The sequence below is a fragment of the Sciurus carolinensis genome, chromosome X (assembly GCF_902686445.1).
Source record: "Sciurus carolinensis chromosome X, mSciCar1.2, whole genome shotgun sequence".
Lineage (NCBI taxonomy): Eukaryota > Metazoa > Chordata > Mammalia > Rodentia > Sciuridae > Sciurus > Sciurus carolinensis.
Window position 1 is genome coordinate 114,976,010 of NC_062232.1, and position 9,371 is coordinate 114,985,380.

Consider the following 9,371-nt stretch of genomic DNA (forward strand, 5'->3'; position numbering starts at 1 on the left):
CCCCCACCAGGAAGTCTACAGTTTTGCTTTAATTTGGAGGAGGCATACTATTACTTGTGTGACAGGCAAATCAATCTCAACAGTATGAGAAGACAAGCAGAAGACACTGAATTTCCAGCTGAACAAAGGACTTTGTTTATTCGGAGACATGAGCAACAGGAATGCAAGTTTCCTTGACATCGTTCCACTTCTTTGTCTTATGCACATGTGATGATCAGGATGTTAAGGGAGTATGATCCTCTACTTGGATTCCTAGAAAGCAGACTCTCCATGAAACCCCGAACAATTCTAGAATCAATAGAAATTCCAAAATAAATTTGCCTACATGGGAGCCTCGCAATGGATAATGAATGTTCGGTGGTCTACAGAAGTATTATTAAAGGTCACATATCATATGAGTGCAGGAATGGTATCTGGGTAATGTTGAAATGGCATTTGTATTCTCCCCAAAGATCTCACCTTCTGCATTAGATTCCAAAGACTACAGTTAACAAATTACCACAAACTAGGTGACTTGTAGAAACTGATTATCTTAGAGTTCTGGAGGTCAGAAGTCTGAAATCAAAATATAATTTCTTTGTAGGTGCTGAGGGGAATTTGTGAATATTTCTGTGTCTTCACATGACCTTCTTACAAGGCTATCAGTCATTGAATTTAGGGTCCACTCTAATACAATATATCTCAATGTAATTTAACTAATTAGAACTGCAATGACCCATTTCCAAATAAGATCATGTTCTGAGGTTTTGAAAGGACATGCATTTGGGGGGAAACTATGCAACCCAGTATATTAGGATATAGCACCAGCATAATTATGGTGGCCCACAAAGTAGGTGTTTGTTAAGTTGCTAAACTCTCTAGCTTTCTCTTCTTAGAGAAAAACAAACAAACCAAAATTATTATTTGTTCTTTGCAAAATTCATACTGTGAAGGCAATGTAGGCAATAGCAGAATGCAAATGGGAATGCTTCTGATTGCTATTTGTAAACTCTCAGTTTCTTGAAAAACACTAAGTGCAGAATTGTTGACAGTTTCTTAGTAAAACCCTCTTGCCTCAGACTTACTGGAGTTAACTACTCCATTCTCAAGAGGTCTTGGTGTTATCACTCCTCCTAACCTCTGCCAAGGTACATATTATCATACCAACCAGATTCTGGGAACATCGATTAGATAATTAATGTAATTTTAAGAAAATATAGCTGATCTTATCAATTTGAGCAAAAGCAAATCAAATATCATGAAGATACTCTACCAATTATTGACACAATTCAAAGAGAACTTAAGTCCATCTTACTTTCCTGGCCATTGGTAAGAACCCTTAGAAATCCTGCAGATCACAACTAGCTGATGTGGGATGCTCTAAAGAGACTATAAATTCCAGAGCATCCCCATTTTGTGACTCAGAATTCTCTGAGTCCAGATGAAGGGATCTCCTAGGAAAGTTACAGGACCTTATTCTCAGGGAAGATTTCTAACTGCAGAGCTGAAGAAGGACAAAGCCACTGATTTCATCTTTGAAATAAGAAAAACATACTGGTATTTCTGGGGAGAAGTACATCAAAGGTCTCAGGTAAGGTAAGGGTAATGAAAAATCAAAATGATATCATGATAAAAGTTTGAGCCCCTTAGATGTTCTGGAGAACGTTTCTGTTAAGACTATGTGTTTTGTTTGCTTCAAAACAACGCAAAGGTCTCTCACTTTTGGAATGCTGGGGAGAAGTCTGAATGACGTGAAGGCAATTGTTGAAATCCTTAGAATTGCTCACAGAGGGGAAATTCTATTGCTTACTGGTAATTTTATTTTTTACATTTTAAAAATTGGTTCTAATTAGTTATACATGACAGTAGAATGCATTTTGACACATCATACATAAATGGAGTGTAACTTCTCATTCTTCTTTTTGTATGTCATGTAGAGTTACACAGGTCATGTAATCATATATGCATGTAGGGTAATAATGTCCGATTTATTCTATCATTCCTAGCCCCTTGCCCCCTCCTCTCCCTTCACTTCCCTCTGTCTAGTTCAAAATGCCTCTATTCTCCCCGGCCACCTTATTGTGAATTAGTATTCAAAATAGTATTCTCCAGTTCCATCCATTTACCAGCAAATGCCATAATTTCATTCTTTCTTTAAGGCTAAGTAATATTCCATTGTGTATATATACCACAGTTTCTTTATCCATTCATCTGTTGAAGGGCACCTAGGTTGGTTCCATAGCTTATCTATTGTGAAATGAGCTGCTATAAACATTGATGTGGCTACGTCACTGTAGTATGTTGATTTTAAGTCCTTTGGTTGTAAACCTAGGAGTGGGATGACTGGGTCAAATGGTGGTTCCATTCCAGGTTTTCTGAGGATCCTCCATACTGCTTTCCAGAGTGGCTGCACCAATTTGCATTCCCACCAGCAATGTATGAGTGTTCCTTTTCCCCACATCCTTGCCAACATCTATTGTTGCTTGTATTCTTGATAATTGCCATTATGACTAGAGTAAGATGAAATCTTAGAGTAGTTTTGATTTGCATTTCATAATTGCTAGAGATGTTGAACATTTTTTCATATATTTGTTGATCGATTGTGCTTCTTCTTCTGTGATGTGTCTGTTCAGTTCCTTAGCCCATGTATTGATTGGGTTATTTGTTTTTGTGGTGTTAAGTTTTTTGAGTTCTTTATATATCTTGGAGATTAATGCTCTATCTAAGGCACGAGGACCACCAGTGATTTTTTTAACTTAGCCTGTCCAGTTTCAGTCACAAATATTCCAATCAGATGTGTCATTTCACTTTCCCTGAGGCCAAATAACAAAGGAGCATACTAATAATTCCTAGGAAAAGATTTGAGTTAAGACATATTTCAAATCTTTTCATGCCAATTACAAGCAAGTTATTGGAGTAAGAATTGTGAGGGGAAAAAAGCCACAGAAAAAAAGGACTTCAGAAGATTGTTTGGTGTTAATTGTTTACAGTTGTTTATTTCTTGGAATGCGAAAACAATTTTTTTCTGCAGAGTCACAAATCTGAATATACTGTCTCCACTCTCTATACCTTAGCCAGCCTGTCCCCATCAAGCAACAAATAGAACTAAGAAATGAGTCCTAAACTTCACTGAGATGGACTTTGTTGTCATGTAAAATGCAGGTGTCATCATGAATGTAGTGATGGTGGTAGAAGGAGGGGAGTAAATCATTCCATCCCTCCCTTTTTATTGGACAGAAATATAAGCATAAAAGTTTTTATTGCCCTTTTCACTTTGGGTAATTTTTTTCTGCCAATTGCTGTATGGGAACAAGGTAGTTTCATGAAACACTTTTTCTTATGGAATGTGAGACAATGCACGTGTCTATCAGTAGAGAAATGGGTAAGGTAGCACCCTTCACTTTAGTTCTATATAGACATTAAAAATAGCAGGAAGTGGATCCACATGTATACAGATGGAAAGATGTTTGAGATATGATATTAAGTGTAAAGAATGGGACATAGGACAAAATGTAAATGACAATCCCATTTTTGCAAAGATATGTTCATATGAACAAATACAATCCATAAGAAAATACAAGAATCTGTGGACAGTGGGTAGCACCTCTGAAAAGCATAAGAAGATAGGTTTTCATTTTGTATTTCTGTAATGTGTGAAGAGATGTATTTGTCATTTGTTTCAGTTTTTCAAGACAATCAAATTTTATTTCTGCAAATTTAAAAGACATTTTTAGAAGTTAATAATAAAATATATATTTGTAGTAATAAGTAAGTGGAAAAAAGGAAAAGGAAGTAGAAGTGACTGAGAAATCTGTATTTTTAAAAAGTATCACAGGTAATCCTGGGGCAAGTGCTGCAGAAATCAGATATGTATATTTAATTTATAGTACATTTCACTTTTTTTTTTACCATTTCAACACATTTACTCTTTCTCTCTCTCACACTATGTGTGTGTGTGTGTATATGTATAAATTCTGGAGCATTTGAAAGTGAATTGCAGACATTTTAAAAGCACTTAACCCCTAAATACCTAAGCATATATTTCCTCCTAAAACCAAGGACATTTTCCCACAAAAGCACAATGCCAATATCACACTCAAACATTTAACACTAACATAATAATTTGATAGCCAACATTCTTATTTCCAAAACTATCTTATAATCCTTTTGATCCTTTTTACTTTGATATAATACATTGCATTTAATTGTCATGCCGTATTGTGGGGAGGACAGCTCAATGACTGGAGTTTTTACTGCACACTCCCCTCCCTCATCCTGTTTCCTTTCCCTCTTCCTAGTGTTTGCAGTATCTTCCAGTTTCTACCTCTCTTGTCTTTTGAATTCACAATATTAAGATTTTTCTCCCACACTACATATTCATGTCAAAATTGCCAAGGATCTCCCTATTTCCCTAATGATCGCCACATTTCCAACTCCAACAGCCAATTTTCATACCTTCTCTTATGTGACCAATCAGCAGTACTTGGCACAGTGGATCAAATCCTTGTTCTTTTTTTTTCATTATATATTTTATTTTTTAAATTCATTTTTATTGTGAATAAATGGGATACATCTTGCTTCTCTGTACATGAAGAGGCATACCATTTGTGTAATCATACATTTACATAAGGTAATGGTGTTTGATTCATTCTGTTATTTTTTCCTTCCCCCCACTCCTCCCACTCCTCTTTTCCCTCTATACAGTCCCTCCTTCATCCATTCTTGCCCCCCTCCCACCCCCCATTATGTGTCATCATCCGTTTATCAGCGAGATCATTTATCCTTTGGTTTTTTGAGATTGGCTTATCTCACTTGGCATGATATTCTCCAATTTCATCATTTCCCTGCAAATGCTATAATTTTATTATTCTTTATGGCTGAGTAATATTCCATTGTATATATATATGTATATATATATGTATATATATGTATATATATATGTATATATATATATATATATATATACCACAGTTTCTTTATCCATTCATCCATTGAAGGGCATCTAGGTTGGTTCCACAATCTGGCTATTGTAAATTGAGCAGCTATTAACATTGATGTGGCTGTATCTCTGTAGTATGCTGATTGTAAGTCCTTTGGGTATAGGCCAAGGAGTGGGATAGCTGGGTCAAATTCCACTTGGGTCCATTCCAAGTTTTCTGAGGAATCTCCACACTGCTTTCCAGAGTGGCTGCACCAATTTGCAACCCCACCAGCAATGTATGAGTGTGCCTTTTTCCCCACATCCTCGCCAACACCTATTGTTGCTTGTATTCTTGATAATCACCATTCTAATTGGGGTGAGATGGAATCTTAGGGTTGTTTTAATTTGCATTTCTCTTATTACTAAAGATGTTGAACATTTTTTCAGATATCTGTTGATTGCTTGTAGATCTTCTTCTGTGAAGTGTCTGTTCATTTCCTTAGCCCATTTGTTGATTGGATTATTTGTATTCTTGGTGTAGATTTTTTTGAGTTCTTTATAGATTCTGGAGAATAGCGCTCTATCTGAAATATGAGTGGCAAAGATTTTCTCCCACTCTGTAGGCTCTCTCTTCACATTACTGATAGTTTCCTTTGCTGAGTAAGAGCTTTTTAGTTTGACTCTATCCCAATTATTGATTCCCGCTTTTATTTCTTGTGCTTTGGAATTCATGGTAAGAAAGTCTGGTCCTAAGCCGACATGTTGAAGATTTGGACCTACTTTTTCTTCTATAAGATGCAGGATCTCTGGTCTGATTCCAAGGTCCTTGATCCATTTTGAGTTTAGTTTCGTGCATGGTGAGAGATAGGAGTTTAATTTCATTCTGCTGCATATGGATTTCCAGTTTTCCCAGCACCATTTGTTGAAGAGGCTATCTTTTCTCCATTGCATATTTTTGGCCCCTTTGTATAATATGAGAAAATTGTATTTATTTGGGTTTGTGTCCGTGTCCTCTATTCTGTACCATTGATCCACCTTTCTATTTTGGTACCAATACCATGCCGTTTTTGTTACTATTGCTTTGTAGTAGAGTTGAAGATCTGGTATTGCGATACCCCCTGCTTCACTCTTTCTGCCAAGGATTGCTTTAGCTATTCTGGGTTTCTTATTCTTCCAGATAAATTTTATGATTGCTTGCTCTATTTCTGTAAGGTACATCATTGGGATTTTAATTGGAATTGCATTGAATCTGTATAGCACTTTTGGTAGTATGGCCATTTTGACAATATTAATTCTTCCTATCCAAGAACATGGGAGATCTTTCCATCTTCTGAGGCTTTCTTTAATTTCTTTCTTTAGTGTTCTGTAGTTCTCACTGTAGAGGTCTTTCACCTCTTTTGTGAGATTGATTCCCAAGTATTTTATTTTTTTTGATGCTATTGTGAATGGGGTAGTTTTCCTAATTTCTCTTTCTGAAAATTCATCACTTATGTATAAAAATGCATTAGATTTATGTGCATTGCTGAATTCACTTATGAGATCTAACAGTTTTCTGGTGGAATTTCCTGGTTCCTCTAAGTATACAATCATATCATCAGCAAACAGGGATAGTTTGAGTTCTTCTTTTCCTATTCGTATCCCTTTAATTTCTTTGGTCTGTCTAATTGCTCTGGCTAGAGTTTCAAGGACAATATTGAAAAGAAGTGGTGAAAGAGGGCATCCCTGCCTTGTTCCAGTTTTAAGGGGGAATGCTTTCAGTTTTTCACCATTTAGAATGATATTGGTCATGGACTTAGCATAGATGGCCTTTACAATGTTAAGGAATGTTCCCACTATCCCTATTTTTTCTAGTGTTTTGAGCATGAAGGGGTGCTGTATTTTATTAAATGCTTTTTCTGTATCTATTGAAATAATAATGTGATTCTTGAGTTTAAGTCTGTTGATATGGTGAATTACATTTATTGATATCTGAATGTTGAACCAACCTTGCATCCCTGGGATGAAACCCACTTGATTGTGGTGCACTATCTTTTTAATATATTTTGTATGTAATAAATTTTGTTGAGAATTTTTACATCAATGTTCATTAAGGATATTAAGGATATTGGTCTGAAATTTTCTTTCCTCAATGTGTCTATCTGGTTTATGTATCAAGGTGATAGTGGCTTCATAGAATGAGTTTGGGAGGGTTCCCTCCTCTTCTATTTCATGGAATACTTTGAGGAGTATTGGAATGAGCTCTTCTTTAAAGGTTTCGTAGAACTTGGCTGAGAACCCATCTGGTCCCGGAGTTTTCTTTGTTGGTAGGCTTTTGATGACCTCTTCTATTTCATTGCTTGAAATTGATCTATTTAAATTGTGTATGTCCTCCTCATTCAGTTTAGACAATTCATATGTCTCTAGAAACCTGTTGATGTCTTCGAAATTTTCTATTTTGTTGGAGTATAGATTTTCAAAATAGCTTCTAATTATGTTTTGGATTTCAATTGTGTCTGTTGTGATATTTCCTTGTTCATTCTGAACTTCAGTAATTTGGGTTTTCTCTCTCCTTCTCTTTGTTAGTGTGGCTAAGGGTTTATCAATTTTGCTTATTTTTTCAAAGAACCAACTTTTTATTTTGTCAATTTTTTCGATTGTTTCTTTTGTTTCAATGTCATTGTTTTCAGCTCTGATTTTAAATATTTCCTGTCTTGTACTACTTTCAGTGTTGCTCTGTTCTTCTTTTTGTAGGGCTTTTAGCTGTAGTGTTAGGTCATTTATTTGTTGATTTTTTTCTTCTTTTATTGAATGCACTCCATCATATAAATTTTCCTCTAAGAACTACTTTCATAGTGTCCCAGAGATTTTGATATGATGTATATTTGTTCTTATTTACCTCTAAGAATTTTTTAATTTCCCCCCGATGTCTTCTGTTATCCATTCATCATTCAATAGCATATTATTTAATCTCCAGGTGTTGGAGTAGTTTCTGCTTTTTATTCTGTCATTTATTACTAATTTCAATCTTTTATGATCTGAGAGAATACAAGTAGTATCTCTATCTTCTTGTATTTGCTCACATTAGCTTTGTGGCATAACATAAGGTCTATTTTAGAGAAGGATCCATGTGCTGCTGAGAAGTGTATTCGTTCTTTGTTGGATGGTATATTCTATAATATGTCCATTAAGTCTAAATTATTGATGGTGTTATTGAGATCTATGGTTTCTTTATTCAATTTTTGTTTGGACGATCTATCCAGTGGTGAGAGAGGTGTCTTAAAATCACCTAGTATTATTGTGTTATGGTCTATTTGATTTCTGGAATTGAGAAAGGTTTGTTTGACATACATGGATGAGCCACTGTTTGGGGCATAGATATTTATGATTGTTATGTCTTGCTGATTTATGCTTCCCTTAAGCAGTATGAAATGTCCTTCTTTATCCCTTCTGATGAACTTTGGCTTGAAGTCCACATTATCTGATATGAGGATGGATACTCCAGCTTTTTTACTGTGTCCATGTGCATGGTACGTTTTTTCCCATCCTTTCACCTTTAGTCTGTGGGTATCTCTTTCTATGAGATGAGTCTCTTGCAGACAGCATATTGTTGGATCTTTCTTTTTAATCCAATCTGCTGGTCTATGTCTTTTGATTGATGAGTTCAGGCCGTTAACATTCAGGGTTATTACTGAGATATGATTTGTATTCCCAGTCATTTGGCTCAATTTGTTTTTTGACACGACTTGGTTTCTCCTTTATTTGGCTGTTCCTTTAGGGTAGTTCTTCCCTTTGCTGATTTACATCATTGTTTTTCATCTCTTCCTCATGGAATGTTTTGCTGAGAATGTTCTGTAGTGCCAGCTTTCTTTTTGTAAATTCTTTAGCTTTTGTTTATCATGGAAGGATTTTATTTCATCATCAAATCTGAAGGTAAGTTTTCCTGGGTATAAGATTCTTGGTTGGCATCCGTTTTCTTTCAGGACTTGAAAAATGTTGTTCCAGGCCCTTCTAGCTTTTAGGGTCTGGGTTGAAAATTCTGCTGATATCCATATTGGATTCCCCCTGAATGTAATTTGATTCTTTTCTCTCGCAGCCTTTAAAATCCTGTCTTTATTTTGTATGTTAGGTATTTTCATTATAATGTGCCTTGGTGTGGGTCTGTTGTAATTTTGTATATTTGGAGTCCTATAAGCCTCTTGTACTTGATTTTCCATTTCATTCTTCAGATTTGGGAAATTTTCTGATATTCTTTCATTGAATAGATTGTTCATTCCTTTGGTTTGTTTCTCTGTGCCTTCCTCAATCCCAATAATTCTTAAATTTGGCCTTTTCATGATATCCCATAATTCTTGGAGATTCTGTTCATGATTTCTTACCATCTTCTCTGTTTGTTCAACTTTGTTTTCAAGGGTAAATATTTTGCCTTCGATATCTGGTTCTGTCTTCCAGGTGTTCTATCCTATTGGTTATGCTTTCTATGGAGTTTTTAATT